Consider the following 19,245-nt stretch of genomic DNA (forward strand, 5'->3'; position numbering starts at 1 on the left):
ATCCAGTCTAAAAGTGATTCTCTTTTACTATTTTTGTCGATTCTAGTGGGTTCTTTGATTAGTTGAGAGAAGGTAAGTAGGTTGATATGATTAGTGGGAGCTTGGGAAGAGCATGTGAGCCAGTCAATATTAAAGTCCCCTAATAGAATAGTTTCTTGTGGCAAGGTTTGTGATAGCCATTGTAGTAGATTTTCCATGATGGGGATATTATTGCCTGGGGGGATATAGCCTGTAACTAAGTTGATAGTTTTGTTGTTACCTATTTTGAGCCTAGTTAAGAGTAATTCTGCCTTGTCCAGAGGGGGTAAAGTCAACTCAGTTTTAGCTATGGATAGTGTATTTTTGTAAAGTAGAGCAATGCCTCCACCTTTCTTCATTGGTCTATCTTGCCGAAGGATACTGTATCCAGGTGGTAGGATCTCTGTATCCTTGGTAATTGGTTTTAGTGACGAAGGACGAGCGGAGCGGGTTAGAGTATCTATATGAAAGATTTTCCATAGACAATCAGAGAGGAGGAGATTCCAAAGGCAGACAGAGTGGTCACAGGTCCATTCAAGGGCAGGAAGAGGAGGAGAAAAGTGTATCAGTGAAGGAGAGAAGACGTCTGATGTAAGGAGACTACAGTAGAGGTGCTTAGTTTCAGAGTTAAGCAAGCAGAATGTTTCACAACAGAAAGGGGCTATACAGGGCAGAGAAGGTGTAAAAAGAAAGAGTGACTAAATCTGGTTCATAGAACAGAGCAGAGTTGGGTTAAGGTAGTGTAGTCATACATAGGGGTGTAGAAAGAAGCAGGAGATGCCACCACTTATTGGCCAGACTCAGTAATTGCAAAGGTAGGCCAAGGACACAGGGGAAAATGGTGAAGACACCAGCAAGGTAGGGAGGGATGATTACGACTAGGGTAGGCTGCTAGCTTTTGCTCACTGGGTTGCTGTACTAATGGACAATAGTAATGAATAGTTAGTAGTAACAAGGTACATACATTCAATAACAATTCCTGGGGAGGCAAGGAAGTTATAGAAGAACAACAGGAGTTCTTATGCTCTGTCAGTTCAAGGGCGGGAAGCCCAGGGATTCCAAGCAGAGACCTGGAGATACCTGGGGTCAAGGTGATTCAGCTGGGATACAATTCAATAACAATTCCTGGGGAGGCAAGGAAGTTATAGAAGAACAACAGGAGTTCATATGCTCTGTCAGTTCAAGGACGGGAAGCTGGGGATTCCAAGCAGAGACCGGGAGGCACCTGGGGTCAAGGTGATTCAGCTGGGATACACCTAAAGCTAAGTCAGCAGCCTACGCAGTACAGGGCCAGTTGGGATGTGAGTCTATTTAAAAATCTTGTACATTACCACCACAGGAGCTGGGACAAGCATCATTCTTCACTGCTTGAGTTTGTGGTTTGATTCTTCGGGTCTATATTATATATTTGAAGTTTCAAAACTTTGAATCCCATATGTTCGACAACATATGATTGAAGTTTGAAACTTCGAATATATAATAAAACATAAAAAAAAAAAATAAAACTTACATTAACACTCCGAGCAGGGGGGCAAGCCCCCCTGCACCCCCACATGGAGGGCTGTGCCCCCACACACCCCTACTTAAATATACCAACTCCAAGATCGCACTTCAGTGCAGAAAAGGGAAATTCTCCCATTCTGTACCGTACGGCACCGTTACATTTAACTTTTGAACTTTTCAAAGTTTGATCATATTATGTCGACCATATGACATTCAAACTTTGAAAAGTTCGTTCATGTAATAGGAATCCGATTCTTTGATTGTGGGTAAAATATTTTTATGAGTTTTTACGCTCATGCTTTAAAATGTATGCTTATAATTAATGGAGTATTTGTAGGTGTGTCATTCTTACATACGACAACTAGTATTGGTTGTTTTTAAAGGACGTGTGAGTGAAAAATGTTATTTATAGGTCTGCATAACTTTGACTGATGGTTCTGATGATGTCAATTCATTAAGATGAAAGCATTCAGCCATTCATTGTTATGCTGATTAGTTTGTCTTTTGATAAGTTTTACATTTTTTTAAATAAACATGGATTTTTGGAGCCCTTGTGTTGGAACTGACTACTGGATTCTGTTTTTTTCTTCGATTTATTGGGTATTCAGTGCCCAGGCCTTTTCTGGTGGAATACTAAGCTTAGAAGAGTATATAACAAAAGAAAAAAAGTCATGGCAAAAAATAAAAAAGGGCAACTCATAGAGACAAGTGCTCTGTGATTCCTCTAAATAAGAAATTAAGGCATCTAATTAAGACTAACAAGGCCAGTTACAATGTAAGGCTAGCCTTCCAGGCTAAGGAGATCAGCTATAGTAGCAGGAACCTTAAAGGTACTACTCAGCAGTATGCAGAACTGGTGGTAAATCCTTTATCCAAAAGTAGTCACTTTCTTTGACATTTTCAAAATTCATACAAATGGTACAGATCGAACTTTCAGGCCTAATAGTTTCAGTTAAAGGAGCTAAAGCAGAGATGTTAGCAACATTTACAGATCACAAGATAAACACAAATTTGTACAGTCAAAGTGGCAAATAATAAGATTGTGCAGAGTTGTACCATTATGGAGCTTATATTAAATAGCAACTGTGTTACTCGTTGTAATTATTCCAAAACCATAAAATCATTGCAAAGGGAGCTGTAGTGACCCCATCATTTATGCTTGCTGTTGGCAGAATGGGAGAGGCAACAAATGCATCTATTAAAATGTATAACAAATATCAATGCTTTAATTTTCATGCATATTTTATTAATTACTCATTTTAATGTGATGCATGTTGAAGTTTTCTAGTGGAGTGAGGTTATAGATATAGATATATAGTTAGTTTGAAACCAATCAAGGATATCAGGTAAGGTCTTATTGATAAAATAAAAAACACCTGCCACAGACTTCTTTTATGTAATTTTAGAGTACCATACAAGAACATATTTTTCTATGGACAGAAGTATGAGTTTGCCCACTTACTGAGTCACATAAATTTAAGTCTAAAACTGTAACTTGCATACGAACTTACATTCCGTCACACTGAAAGCCAAATCTGTTGGTGTGTAAATCTTGTACAAACTTGTGGACCTCATCTAATCCTTGCTACAAAGAAAAATCAAATCATCAGTGTAGCAGAAATAGTTCATTACATGTTTCTTAAAGAAGACATGATGATATAAATACTCCAACTCAAACTTCGTCACAACTATATTTGCATACATGGGGGCAAAAGGAGCCCCCATGGCTGTACCTTGAATCTACCCAAATGAGTTAAAAACAGCTCTGGAAAGCAATCAGGTAGTGAGAAAGTGCATCAAGCACTTTTCGTTTATTAACTTAAACTTCTTCAGATGCATAATACAGAGACATAAACTTTTACTTAAATAAAACCATAAGGAAGTACTTAGCCAATCAGCACACATGCTGTGGTGACATAGGCTGAAAAAATTAACTCTTTCTATTCTTATACTAAATGTCACCACAGCATGTGCGCTGATTGGCTAAGTACCTCCTTGTGGTTTTATTTAAGTAAAAGTTTATGTCTCTGTATTATGCATCTGAAGAAGTTTAAGTTAATGAACAAAAAGCGCTTTATGCACTTTCTCATTACCTGATCGCTTTCCAGTGCCATTTGTTTTATTCATTTGGGTAGTTTTTCATGTTTTTGTGTACCTTGAATCTGATGAAACACTTCCCCATTAACAGTCAAAAAGTTGTTCTTAAGGGGAAATAATATTAGTTCAACAATATAACTAGTTAAAGGGCTATCCCCCCAAAATAGTATAACAACTCTGTCCCTAACACATGTATGTTTGTATACAAACTTTTCACATCCAGAGACAACCAGTACATATTTGTATCCCATTTGATGCTACTAATTTTATCTAGAAAGTCCTGTGCATCTCTAATGTAGGAAGAGACCCTCATAACAAAAGAAAACAAACATTCATGTAAACACCCCAAAATTATGGAGGAAGTATTTTTTTGTTGACACTATGAGGCAGCCACTTAAATTATTAATGCCTTGTGTACTTTTGGAAGGCAATAAAAATCGCTATCTGTGAATTAAAAATACTAAACTTTCTTTCAACATCCTGTTTAGAAAAATAATCTAAATGAACACCTTTCTTCAACAATAATATATATTTCTTCAGGGCTACGTAATATCCATTCATATCACTTATTTCATATACTGCAACATTATTTAGATGTTCAGAACACATTTTAGCATACAGTATATGATTTAAAATCACACTTGTATTCCCTTTGTCAGCAGGTTTGATGATCAACTTACAATCTTCCACATAAACTTTTAAAAGTCAACCAATGTTCCTTGGTTAGATGATAGTTCACTAAGTGTTTGCTTTTTACAAAATTATTAAACAAATTATCAATTGAGTGATTTAAAGCTGCAATGAAGTTTTGTATACCCTTGTTAACAAATGATGGTATAAATATACTGTTGCATTTAACCTTATTTGTATATAAGGCACAATAAGCATTGTATTGCATTTCACTCACTTCATCTTCATTGGAAATACATGGAAAAAATTAGATAGCCATGTTATTATCTGAGTTATTAAATTCCGTATTCACACCCTGTTTATTAAAAAAATATAAAAGATGTAACTTACTTGCAAGATGAAATACTTCATATTTAAAAACATCAAGACATGGCAAAACAGTAGTTATAAACATTAAGCCTAAATTCAATACTGATAGGGCTATTTCAGACACCTCACAATCTGATAAATTTAAAACTAATGACTTGGCAACACTGTCTATATAACTTTTACAAACATTAGTGCCAATTTTTTTTTTGAATTTACCATCTGTCATTCGCCATAATTGTAATGTTCTTGACCATTTCTTCCTCTTTTCTTTCTATTCATCTGTTGTTGACCTGTATGGGGGTCTTACAAAACCATTCCAAATGGGCATTCGGATTGCTGGCTGTAGGCAGTGGTGGAAAAGAACACCCTTCACTATCTCCATCTGTAACCGTTTCTGTATCATCTGATGTAACAAATGAAGCTGCAGCAGATTTCTTTAAGCCCTCCCCTTGGCATGATGGCATCACAGTATTTGATTTGTATTTCCATAGTAATACTTTACCATTGTTGTAGTCCCATAAATCAGTTTTTAATTTATTCTTTTTCCTGTCTATTAAATCTATGTCATAGGATTTTAGTTTATCATTTTTTTCTGCCAAAAGTATCCAAACAAGATGAATTATTTGGTCATTTAGTTCAGACCACAACAATACAACTTCTTCCTTCAATTTCTTTTATTTTATCAGATCTCATTCTACCAAAATTTTGACCCACTTTATAGAGCAAAAGTGTGCCGCTGCAATCTACTGTGCCCTAAAACCCTTATCTTCCTCACTATTTGGGTCAAATGCAGTACTTCGGCTTATGAATGCTCTTAAGGTCTTATTGATAGATTTGGGTTGTAACTATAGACAGCTGATGTTAATGTGTTTATTTTTTTGGTATAGAATTGTTACCAATAATGATTCTAAATGTAATATTGTTGAATTGAGGAGGGGAGATTTTCCATGACTGATTTCTTAACCATGATTAGAACACCATCCTTCCTTTTACTAATGGATTGAAGGCCAAAAATGCTAATCCATTAATAGTTGTTCAGAATCTGGAATGCTAGGATTTAGCTAAGTTTCTGTTATAGAAAATATATGAGAGTTAAATTGCTGAAGCTAGAATTGCACATGGGGAATTTTGTTGCATATACTCTTTATGATAATGGGCATTAGTTTTACCCATTTAATGCATTGCAGTGTTGATGAAGGTGACTCATATGGAACTACAATATTTATAATAAAGCAACTGCGTTTTCGTTGAGAGAAAAATCAATCACTCCATGTTGAGAACACATAATTCAAGGTTATGATCAATGATACAATCATAATTCTTTGTAGTATATGGAGCTTTATCTGCGCCATGTAGTACTAGTTAACTGGGGAAGAAAAGCAATCATGAATATATATTTATACATGAAGTTAGAAAGTATTACCTTTTTATGTAAAAAATGCGATAGTTCAAGCAGATCTTAAATATCCGTAGTCTGTGTTTCCCTGTTTTACTTATCCGTTATGGATTTTCTTTGTTTCATCTTAAATATTATCAACTTATATTTAAGCCATCTTTAGTCCAACAGTGCTCATCAAAATCCTCTGTCTTCTGATAAATAATCACACTAATAGTCTTTTTGATTTCTACTGATCTGTAAACAAAGATGTGTTGGTGATCATTTGCTTCGATTAATGTCTTACATTTTATCCTTGTAGCAATAAGCAACGTTTAAACTCTTCATCTGGGTGAATAGAAGGACATTTCTTCTCATTAAGAGTTTTGTTTTGCTGATAGATCTAGTTGTTTTGATTTTATTTCTGTTTTATTCTTTTTCTGGCATACTGGCTATGAGGAGAATCTGAGTTTTCTCTACAGTCTTTTTCTCTCAGGTTCATAGGTAAGTACTAGGCTAATGGCCCTGGAGCCATCACAAGCCTAGCCCAAGAATATTCCCAGTCATCCTGTTGCTGGACATTAGTTCCTTGTGCCCCTATCGAGCAAGGCTGTTGAAGTGATCCCCAGGGTGAATTTTCTGTTACCCATCCACTTGTCAAGATTTTTCTTGAAGAGGGCTAGTGAAGTGCTCTGCTTGACATGAATGGGGAGTTTATTCCAGAGTATGGGAAGTCTCTGGCTTAAGATCCTGTCCCTCCAGCAAGTTCTGTTTATTGTGGTGATGAGGTTGAGGTCTTTGGAGTGTGTGGGGCAGAGGGATTGAGAGTTTTTCAGATGAAGCATGTCTAGCAACATTGGGACAGACATGGCTTTGTAGGTCAAGCAGAGATCGCCTCTAAGTAGGTGATATGAGATGGAGTGTAGCTGTAATTTTTTAAGTCTGTCTGTATAGGGCATGTGTTTGAGTCCTAGGATCCTCTTTGTGAAGAATTATTGTGGCCTCTCGAGTTGTTGTAGGAGTCTAGTGATGTACATACCAAATGGGGCATTGTACTCTATAATGGGTCTAATGAGGGATGAGTAGAGGGGGATTATGACTTTTTTCTTCCTGGATGAAAAGCCTTTTGTAAAGAGGTGTGCCACATAGAAGGACTTCCTGACTACTGTGGCATCAAGGTTGTCAGTGGAGAGGTTGCTATCTACCTGTGTTCCCAGATCTCACTTTAGGAGTTGAGAGGGCTACCGTTGATGTGGTAGTTCGTGGGCATTGTGTTTTTCCCAAAGGGGATGATGATGCACATTTTAACATTGAGTTTAAGGCCATGGTTCTGGCACCAATCACTGGTGTCTGTAAGGCCTTTTTGTAGGATGTCTACATCAGCTTGAGAATCAATAATAGCTCCCAGTTTACAGTCATCCACAATTTTGGTTAACCAGAGTCCCTTGATGTTGGTCTGAACTTCAGAAAAGTAGATACCAAACAGTAGAGGACCCAGGACAGATCCCTGTGGGACTCCACTTATAACTGCCTGGAAGTCGGACTTGGAGTCCGCTACTTTCACTGCGTGGGTTCTGTCCATGAGCCAGTTGGCAACCCATCTTATGACGTAGGGGTTAATGCCTAATTTAGTGAGTCTGTCAATAATCCCTGAGTGGAGGTTGGTGTCAAAGACCTTGACTGGATCTAGGTAGGCTGTATGGACTGCCTTTCCTTCATTGACCACTCTGGTGACAGATTTGAGGAAGTCTATCAGGTTGAGCAGACGTGATCTACCCTTCACAAACCCAAACTGTGAGGGGTCCAGGGTTTGAAGGTTCCCTATATCCCTGTTTATGAGGTCCATAATGATGCATTCCATGGCATTACAGATCAGGCTCATTAGGCTGACGGGGCAGTAGTTTCCAGGGTCAGTAGTTGCCCCTCCTTTGTGGAGTGGAATGACTGTGGTGGTGTGCCATTCAGTGGGAACAAAGCCTGAAGTGAGGCTGTGGCTGAACAAGACACTCAGGTGTGGTGCCAGTTCCCCTTATAATTCATGTAGAACACAGCCAGGTATATTATCAGGTCCCATGGAAGCTGTATGTTTGGCTTTGGATAGTGCGACTTCTACCTGTGCAGCCATGATATTAGGGATTTGGCATTCCTCTGGTATTGGTATGGGCCCTTTAGGGAGTTAAGGGAGGTGAAGCTTGCACTGATCCTGTCGGCTAAGATATTAGCAATATCTGTTGGTTCAGTATAAGTGGTGCCATTGTGCAATAGCTCAGAGCACCTCTGCATATTATTATGCAGATTCTTGACAGCTAAAGAATGCCTTGTGGTTATCTTTAGCATCTGTAGCAATTTTGTTTTCGTAACTAGCTTTGGAGGATTTGATGAGGGATCTCAGTTTTTTGCTGAGACTTGCAAGGGAATCTTTCCAGTCTTGGGACTTTACCCTTTTCTGCAACAGTTTTTCCCTTCTGTTGTAGAGTTTGTTAATGTCAGGGGACCGCCAGACTGGCTTCCTTTTTTTGGAGGACAGGATATTGGTTCTGCTTGGTATGGCCTGATCCATGCACTTGTGTAAATGCTCATACAGCACCTTGGTGTATGATTCAGCAGCGATACATCCATTTCCCGTTTGCATGGATGACATGAAGTTTGACACTTCTGCCTTTAGAAGCTCAAAACTGGCTTTGGAGAAGATCTTCGCTGTGGTTTCCTTCATCGGAGGTGATGGTGGCATTTGGATATTGACTGTGATTAACTTGTGATCAGATCTCACCAGGGAGGTGGTGATTACTGGTGTGGAGCAGCGATCCCCCATGTTTGTAATGACCAGGTCGAGAATGTTTCTACCTCTGGTAGGAGTGAGAATGAGTTGGTCCAGGGTGTTGGAATTAATGAATTCCAGAAATCACTGGGCAAAAGAGTTGGAACAAGAGTAATTCTCCCAGCTAATGTAGGAGTAGTTAAATTCTCCCAGTATAAGGGTATTAGGTTGAACCTTAATGCTTTCCAAAGTGTTCAGGAATGCAGAGTGGGAGTCTTGGGACATTGCGGGGGATCTATAGCAGGCTACAACCTAGATTGCAGTTTTATCTGCTTGTTTCATTTACAAGTGAAAGTAACACATGGCTAATTCTACTCTAGAATTTGCTGAACTTTATAATCCAGCTACACCAGTAGCAAGATCTTTTCATGAATGTATGAGAAAATTAGCCATGATTGACAGTAATCCTCTTCTGAATGCTGTTTTCCTGAAGGAAGCAACAGCAGCTGTTGGTTCTCAACAAGTGGATCAAAGTGACTGCTTTATGGAATTGCTAACTGCACTTGAAAATGAATTATACCAACTAAAACAGCTGCAATGGCAGTGGCTACACTTAGAGGCTTGCCTACATTTTTGTGTTGTTCCACGAGGTATGCAGGTTCTCTGCATGCCGACATATGGAGATCATCATCCTGAACTCTTGGCACATTGGCAAGATATTAATCTCAAGACTAGCTATAAGTACATGCATTTACTTATAGATTATTTTTCACCTGAAGAACAGAGACTGATAAAATCCATGGAACAACATCAGAGTGAAATTTAGAGGAAGTTTGCCAGTGAGAATTATATGCTTAGACTAGACACACTTTACTGTGCTATTAGCACTTATGACAGTAAGTTACAGCAGTTAAAAGTGAAGAAACTCAATAGATACTTTCTTGATTTTACCAACGGCAATATTTTTGTATTGCCGAAAGTCTCTAAAACTATTACTAAATCCAATGCACTTAAAGCTACAACCAGAGCAGAAGGAATGGGATTGGCTGAGCAGACAGTTCAGAGGGTTCCGACTAGCCATTCATGTTTGAGCTCTATGACCCTCCCTGGTATGGTGACATCAGTGCAGCCTTTTGTTACCGAAGTGCAGAGAGCGAAGGAGAGGAGTGAAGATGAGCATTCTGATAATGGCAGTTCTGCGGCTGAGGTTACACCAGCGACTAGTCTAATTACATCTAATTCTCTGATGCTGGGAACAAGACTGAAGACCTTATACTCTCAGCTGGTTTTTCATTCTTTGCTGGTCCCAGTGAAAAAGAAGAAGGAAAGTAGAGTTCGCTTTCAGAAGGAGAGTCCAGCATGCAGATCAGATAGCAGGGAACAGAAGCAAAGAAAAATTTCTGTTTGAGTGCAGGTACCACACAGTTGTTTTTTAATCTCTCTAGAGTTATGTTATCTGATGTACAATTATGTGTTTTGAGCAAGGGTTTAAACTTTGTTCCAGTGGTAAAAAATGTATCCAGTGATTTATTAATACAACTTAAATAGTTTGCCAGAAATTTGCAATTGAATAGGTTATATGGTGTAAATAATATTATGAATGGAACTTGTGTGAAAAAAAACAGTTACGAAGCAGTGAACAGAGTTTTAAGAGCAAGTGTTTTTATAATTTGTCCTTTGAAGAAAGAGCAGCCCTAAAAGCTTTGCAAGATAATAAGCAATTCACTATATGACCAGCAGACAAGGGCAGGGCAATTGTTTTAATGGACAGTACTGTTTATGCTGCTAAAACTGAATGTATGCTAAACTCAGATGCTACTTATGAATGAATTAGTCCAGTTAAAGTTCAATTCCCACCCACCCCTAGTGGTCCTAGCTATATACTTCTATTGCCACACCCCCTCCCATTATCACCCTATCACATACTACTTCTGCTTAACAACCACACCCCCTACCTCAACAATTTCTTAATTAAGTTAACTTACCTTTTAGGTCCACTCCCTAACCTTTCCACACCTTACCCTGTATTGTTAATATTTTATAGCTTCACTCTTACAACCACCTTTTATTTAATTTATTGTTCACTTCTTCCCTCAAGCTACTTCATCACATACAGCAATCTCTCCTTCTCCCACCTTTATTCTTACGTACTACACTCCTTCCCTCAACATACTCTAACTCCTTTTCTACACATCCTAATGGACCCAACACATAAGTCTATATACACAAACCAACTACTCTTAACTACAACTCTTGCTTCTCTTACAATACTATACACATGAACCTTCTTTGAACATTTTTCTCTTCCTGAGCAACACCACCCCTACCAACAAACTCTACCTGTTTCTCACATAAACTCCCTCAAACACAGTAACATAACCTCCACCTCTATCTATATACTTCCAAAGTGCCATAGATCTACCTATGTTACTTACTTCCCTGTCAAAAAAACCCTAATCAATTACTACAAAATCCTTAAGTTTGTACAATATCCTCAACAACACCCCTTATTAGATGGTGATATTCATCCAAACCCTGGCCCCAATACTAATATTCCCAATAACCCACACAACCTAACATCTCCTACTATTACTACCCCAAATAGACCATCTAACTCCCTCCTGATAGCTCACCTTAACATCCGTAGCATTAACAATAAAATTACCCACCTACATGCACTCTTATAGGTGCACTCATTTGATATTCTCTGTATTACAGAGACATGGCTAAAACCCTCAACTCTGGACCAGGAGATTACCCCTCCTGGATATAATATCCTAAGATATGACCGCAAAATCAAAAAGGGTGGAGGTGTAGCCATTTTGTATAAATCTGAACTCCAAGTTTTACCCTACAATGTGCTCCTACCCTCAGATACCAATACAGAAACCCTTACTGCCAAGCTACAAATCAACAGCTCCAAATCTATCTATCTAATTTGCACATATCTCCCCCCTGGAAATGATATTAATACACTTGAAAACATACTTAGTTACCTCTCTACCCACCTACCTCAGGAAACCACTGTGTTAGGTGACTTTAATATAGACTGGGCAACCTGTAGTTCCCCTAATCCTACCAATCACATAAATCTTCACGGTTTCACACAAATAATAACCTACTAGAATCCATAAGCCAAGCAATAGGAAAACCACCCTAGACTGGATCCTTCTCAACAACCATCTTAATACTTATAAACCAGGAACCCTTTCAGATGATATCAGTGACCATATGCTAACCTATATTATTAAACAAAAAGTTCATAGCCCTAATACTAATAATTTTAAAACCTCCTGCTCCAAAAAATTCTTTAATCCAGAGAGCTTCCAAAATGAACTGAAAGCATGTGACCGGTCAACTATGTTTCATCTTCAACTTGATGAAGCAGTGACCTACTTTAATACTAGATTTCTTCAAATCCTAGATTACCACGCCCCCTATCACTCTTCCCGAATAAGAACCAATATTTCCTCCTGGCTTACAAAACATACTAGGCAAAAGATCCTCCTCAGAAATAAAATTTGGGCCAAATGGAGAGCCTCCAAAAGTCAATCAAATCAACTTTACTTTAAACAGTTAAGAAATGCCACCAAGAAAGACATTCTCAGAGACAAAAAAGACTATTACCTCCACCTCCAACAAGCCCACCAACAAAAACCACAAAAATTCTGGTCAGGCATTAACAAACTTCTTCAGCCAGGGCACTCTAAAACTCCTGCCCCTTCAGGATTCAACCATAACACTAACCAGATTCCTGATGCCTTTAATAACTATTTTACTGAAGCCATTCTAACCCTAGCTAATACTTTACCACCAATTACCACTTCACCATTAAATACCACTAATACTCCAACTCCAACCTTTCAAATACAACCTGTACCCACATCCCTCATTTGCAACCTCCTTCAAAAACTTAAACCATGCACCCCTTCTGCTGACTGTCTTCCAGCAGAATACCTGGAAATTGCAGCTAAAGCCATTGCCTATCCCATCTCCTTCCTTATAAATAGAACAATTTTAGAAAGCAAAATCCCTTCCATATGGAAAGTATCCCACATCATCCCTCTACACAAAGGTGGGTGATCTACTGAGCTCTCCAACTTTTGGCCATTCGCCTTACTCTCTGCAATAGCTAAAATAATGGAAAAATGCATACACCGACAACTACTTGACCTCCATAACAATTTACTTGCCAACTGCCAGCATGGTTTTAGGCCATTTCATAGCACAACAACTGCCTGCTATCCTTTTCTGACTCCATAAACAAAAATCGTAACAATAACACTTTATCCTCTGCACTATTTATTGACCTTTCAAAAGCCTTTGATATGGTGAACCATAACATACTTATTGACATACTAAAAGCCCAATCACTTGACACACAAGCACTACAATGGTTTAAATCCTATCTTGAAAACAGACAGAAAGCAGTACTTTGGGATAATAATCTTTCTACTTCCCTCCCTGTGAACATTGGAGTACCACAAGGCTCTATTTTAGGACCTCTTCTCTTTTCATTGTTTATTAATGATATACATACCAAAATTCCTCAAGCCATACAATATGCAGATGACTCAACTTTAATTTGTTCAGCCAAGTTCGTAACCTCTCTCCAGTCCCTCACTCAAACAGTATTTAACAGTGTTGAAAATTGGTTCATGCAACACTGCCTCCTTCTGAACCCCCAAAAAACAAAATTATTACTCTTTGCTCCTACTCATAAGTCACCTCAACTGCACTTCACAATAACCTCTAACAATGCAACTAATATATCCCCAGACACTTTAACCCATCTACTGGGAGTAACAATTGATAATAACCTTAGTTTTGATGACCACATTAATTCTTCAATAAAGTCTGTCAACAAAAAACTAGGCACCCTTTACAGAATCACACCCTTCCTTACCCCTTCAGCCAGAATCACTATTGCCTAGACCCACCTGATCTCTACCCTGTTCTATGCTTCTGCAATATATACCAATCTATCTAAAACACCTCACCAAACTTTCATCAGTAACAATAACATAGCCAGATTTGCCACTGGCATCCTCTTTAGAACTCCCCTCTGTCACATCCTCAAACAACTGGGATGGTTAGAACTGTAGGACCAACTACTTTGTCAACAACTTGTTATCACCCAAAAGATCCTTTACCACCCTAATAATACCCCAATCCTTACTAATCTGATTACCCCCTACAAAAATCTTGCAACACTACGCTCAGCTAACAAGATTCTAGTTTCCACTATTAAATCTAACAACAAAGCTGGGGACTCACTTTTCACCAACACAGTAGGAAAAAGCTGGAACCAGCTTCCTAGTGAACTTTCCTCTCTTGCTTCCACTTGTCTTTATAAAAAGCATCTTAAGGAATATCTTAAATCTCACTGGCTTTGTCCCTGCTCTAACCCTGACTATCTCATTCCCCTTCTTGCTCTCTCTATACTTCTCTACTCCACTGTTCCAAGTCACCTACCTGTAATAATGATTAGCTTCATAATACAAAAAAAAAAATTTTTTTTTACAATTCAAAAATTTTTTTTTTTTATTGCTCTCTCTCAAATAATTACTCTCTGTATTTGATCTTAGCTTAAACCTACTAAATGACTCTGTACAAGTTTATCTGACCCTAAATGTAAACAATGTGCTGTAATTCATTTGACTATTACTATATATTGTACTCTTTGTCACTGCTAATGCTTGGAGCTTTTCTCCCCGGGCCTCTACTGAAAATGGACATATATCCAGTTAGACTAGCCTGGTTAACAAATGTAAAATAAGTAAATAATAAACAAATAAGTTAAACAGGTTACAGCACATGTCAGCAATGTTTTGTATGAATTAAGAATAAAAGATATATTGAGTGAATATATTTTTAAATTTGTGATAGTTAATCATCCAGTGACACCAATTTTCAAAGCACTACCAAAAATCCACAAAGATGTATATCACCCACCCCTCAGACCTATAGTATCTGGGAGGGGTTGGGTCACTGAATTATGTTCCATGTGGATAGAATCTAAGTTGAAATTGGTGATACCTACTGTATCTAGAATTTTAAAGGTTAGTCCTCATTTTCTGACAACATTGTATGATTTTTGTAAATACTAATGTTTTTGATGTTTCTGTCTTATTAGCTACTTTAGACATCAATAATTTATTTACTGTTATACCTAATCAATATCAGTCGACAGCAGTAAGACGACTTCTAATGAAAAATAATTATTTTGATAAGAAAACTACTATGCAGATTATTTGTTTACTACAGATTGTATTAGAGAATAATATGTTCATTCATGGTACACGACATTTTTGGCAAAAATGGGGGTTGCCATGGGCACCCCCTGTGCCAGTTTGTATGGTAATTTAGTTCTTGCACAGTGGAAAGGGGAGACGATATTTAGTGCCGACCATGAATGGAAACACAAAGTTATTTTTGCACACGTTTTGTTGATGATGTTTTTTTTGTTGTGGGCTGTCACCAGTGAAGCTTTAAGGGAATTTCTAGAATATTTAGAACATACCACTGATTTCCTAAAGTTTTCAGTGCAGTATTCTTAAAGGGAGATAGACTTTCTAGATGTTAAAGTTGAACGCTATATGGATGGGACATTCAATACTAGAATTTTTAGGAAAGCATGATGGAAAAATGGCATATTGGCCAAGGACAGGATGCACCCGGGTTTTGTCTTTAAGAAAATCATAAAAGGGCAAGCACTTAGGTTATCTAGGTTATGTAATGATGAAGAGGTTTTGAGGGATGAAATGGTAGATTTTACATCTAGATTAACATCTAGGGGTTATAAATCTATAGATGTAGATGTTGTTGTATCTTTCGGCTTTTCTCGGTTAGGGGTCGCCACAGCGGAACTCCGGTCTGCTAATGATTGACAGTAGATTTTTACGTACCGAATTGCCAGCCCTGACGTACAACCTTCAATGAAGTTACACCCATTCATGCATGTCTCCACACAGAAGACACTTTAGTTGAGAATCGAACAGGACAGCGTCTTACTGTGAGGCGACAACGCTACCGCAGCACCACCACAAAGTGGTTAATATGGCCTTATAGTCTAGGGAAGGTACATCAGCACCTTGGTTTTCTTTACAAGGGATGATTAATAGATCACAACACCCCTTTTATCTAGTGGAACTGATACAGTAGGCATCAATGTTCCATTTAATAGAACTAATACTGTTAGTAATCATAGGAGGAAACATCTCACATATAGTAGTGACATTAGACAGGTATGTGGTGCTTTAAGGGGGGAAATTGTCTGATGATTGCTTAAAGGACTTGGTAGGGAGTTCCCCAAATTTTGTCTGTAAAAGGAATAAAAATCTGAAACAGTTACTTTGTGATAAGCCTGATATGGGAGATAGACATATTGATAGGCTAGGTACATGGCCATGTACACGATGTAAAGCTTGTGGTTTTATTTGTAGAGATGCTGATTTTAAGCATCCTACTATGAAGAGAATCCATAAACCTAAAGTTTCTGTTACCTGTCAAACTAAAAATATAGTATATGTTGCTAATTGTATGTGCTGTCTTTCATTTTATACAGGAAAGATGAATTGTATGTTTAAAGACAGAATTTTAAGACATTTATCTGCTATTCGTCTATGAAATACTCGTAATGCCCTTTCACAACATATTATTGAATGTCAGGGTCATTATTTTAATTTTATGGCCTTACAACATATTAAAGATAATCCCAGAGGGGGGAGATGTGTCAGGTTATACTGAATATTGTGAAACTAGATGGATTATTGAGTTTGGAGCAAGTAGATGTCCAGGATTGGATGGTGTGGTGCCTTTAAAGCCCATTTAAAAAAAATGTAGACCATATGTTTGTTTTAATAGTTTTATTGTATTTCCATGTTGATTGTTTAAGGGTTTTTAAATACTAATGTGCTTTCTACCATGTTGTATGTCTGAGGAAGGGTAATCCTGAAAGCGCTAATGTCTGGAATAAATTTATACTTGGTTTTAGCCTTGGTGGTCTGTGGAACTTTTCTTTTTGCTACACTTCATTCTTTGTACCTCGGACCTTTGGTTTCTTCATTTTTGGATTGTTTCTGCAATTTTCTTCATAAAACTGAATTCTGACAAGAGAGATATTAAATTATGTGACATCCATCTCTAAAGTCAATTTATATCCCCATTAATAATTTATTTATTTTGTACTAGAAACCAGGGGCCACAAGAAACAATTGATGCATATGTAACTATGTAAAGATGTAGATACAAACAATGTGAATTTCAAGAACTGCAAGATTCTTTAAATGGAGAGAGTTTTCGGTGCCATAAAAAGCAGACAGAGCAGCTAACTTTTGACGGAAAACATTTTAACATTAAATAAAGCTGTGGATATGCACAGATTAAATGAGGTGCTGAGTGAATATAGGAAAACCTTGCTGAGAAAATCTGCAAGTACAAAATTAAACTTTGCTAACAATTCAGGGTTACAATCAAATTAAATGACACTTGCATTTTATAAGTTTGTGACAGAGCAAAAGTGAAAGTATAACTGAAGGCCAGGAGATAAGTATGCTGATGAAAATAAGAGAGAAAGATAAAGCACATCCATATTCAAGAAATCTGATGGGGTAGTTCATTTATATTTTATTTATGTTATTACAAAGAAACACATCAGGAGGGACAGCAGCAATACAAAATATAAACAAACTGATTAACTGACAGACTACACAGACATGCATACTTACATTGAAATAGTTTTCTACAAAATGGCAGTCAGGCTTGCATGTGCTCGGTATTTATACACATGTGAAAGGCCATGGAAAGTTTCTTAAAGGCATACATACAAACTGATCTACAGAATGTAACTTAAGGAAAGGGTTAATAATTCCTCTGCAACAGTGAAGTGCATACAGACTGAAACATCCAAGTTTGAGTGTCTAAACAGACCAATCTCCTTATGAAAAATATTAGATGTCCTGAATTCCTCGACATTTAGGAAAGCTACAGGCCTGCAAGGCTTATCTGTTATCTTTAGACTTTTATAAATCTTGAAAATAATGGATAACCGAAATCTTAAGAAATTTTGTTTCATGATCATTTGGGTAGTTGTTTAGCCTGTTGAATACACATTGCCTTGACTGTGGTGATACCCAAAAGAAATGCAAATTTTTCTAGAAACTGGGCATTTTAGACATATTTCACCAAAACATTGGCAAAGGAGTTAGCTGGACAAACAAACATTATTATTCATTTTCTAGGGTGATTCTTGCAAGTTCTTTTTAATGGACCATAGATTTGTATGGATTTTGTTCAACTCTTCCATAATACAAAAAAAAAATAGTACAAATTTTAAATTTGTGAATTTTGAACTGTTTAAGGAGGGGGTTAGATTTGCACCCACACCCAATTTAAATATTGTAAATGTTTTGTGGGAATGAAAGTTGTTCATAAGAAAATTGAATCTAAAATTATTTTTTTCTAACCAGGGAGATGGTGATTAAAACAGATCCTGTGTATTGCAATGTAAGAGTATTTTTAATCCTCCCACTCACCCCAATTTGATTTTATAGGAAAAGCCTTTTGAACTGGATATCAGAAAGGTATTCAAATAGATGTCTTCAAAGAGATTTTCAAATGTGTTGATGCAGTAAAATAAACTCTTCTATGAATTTGGATAGAGATAAAACAGTTCCTATTATGAAATCAAAGGGGGGTGGAGTAGTTTTGCTGGATTATATAGATTATATGTCATATTGACAATTTATTGATGGATAATAATTACTATAAAAACGTTTCAAAAATTGACAGCTTTATATGTTACAGTAAGACTGATTGTTATTAAATGATTTATGTCAAAACATAATAAATTGCAAATTGTTTAACTCTCTGAAAAATGTAATACCTATTATAACAACAGTTTTTGAAATGCCAAAATTACATAAAGAAAAGATATATTCATCTTTCCATCATATTTTATCAGCATAATGGTCTAAAACATAATTATTTCAGAAATTCATTCATATAAAATTGAAGAATGTTTTGAATAAATTTAAGTGTATTTTAAAAGAATCATGGCATTTTTGAAAGACATTAGTGAACATAAATGGGATCAGAATACATTATTAGTAACAGTGGATGCTAAAAACTTATGTACAGGTATACCAAATGAAATAGGAATGGTTCATGGAAGCTGTCTTGGATACAGATGTTTTTAATAATGTAGATATTAGATTGGTGGAACAATTTATGCAAATAAAGTTACAAAATAATTATTTCTGTTTTGAAGATGAGTATTATCACTAGAAACTGGGTTTAGCGATACGATCATTGAGTGCTCTCCTTTATGTTAATATGGCTCTTGTTAACTGGGAGAAGACTTTGTATTTAAATCCAAATACAAGGATTATATTCAAACCTATTTTAAATTTGTAGATGATATATTTATTTTATGATAGGGAGATGAAGAAAAGTATAAATATTTTATATATTTAGAAGCAGCTATATCATTTTT

The sequence above is a fragment of the Protopterus annectens genome, chromosome 11.part0 (genome assembly GCF_019279795.1).
Source record: "Protopterus annectens isolate FY-2018-M chromosome 11.part0, PAN1.0, whole genome shotgun sequence".
In the NCBI taxonomy this organism is placed as follows: Eukaryota; Metazoa; Chordata; order Ceratodontiformes; family Protopteridae; genus Protopterus; species Protopterus annectens.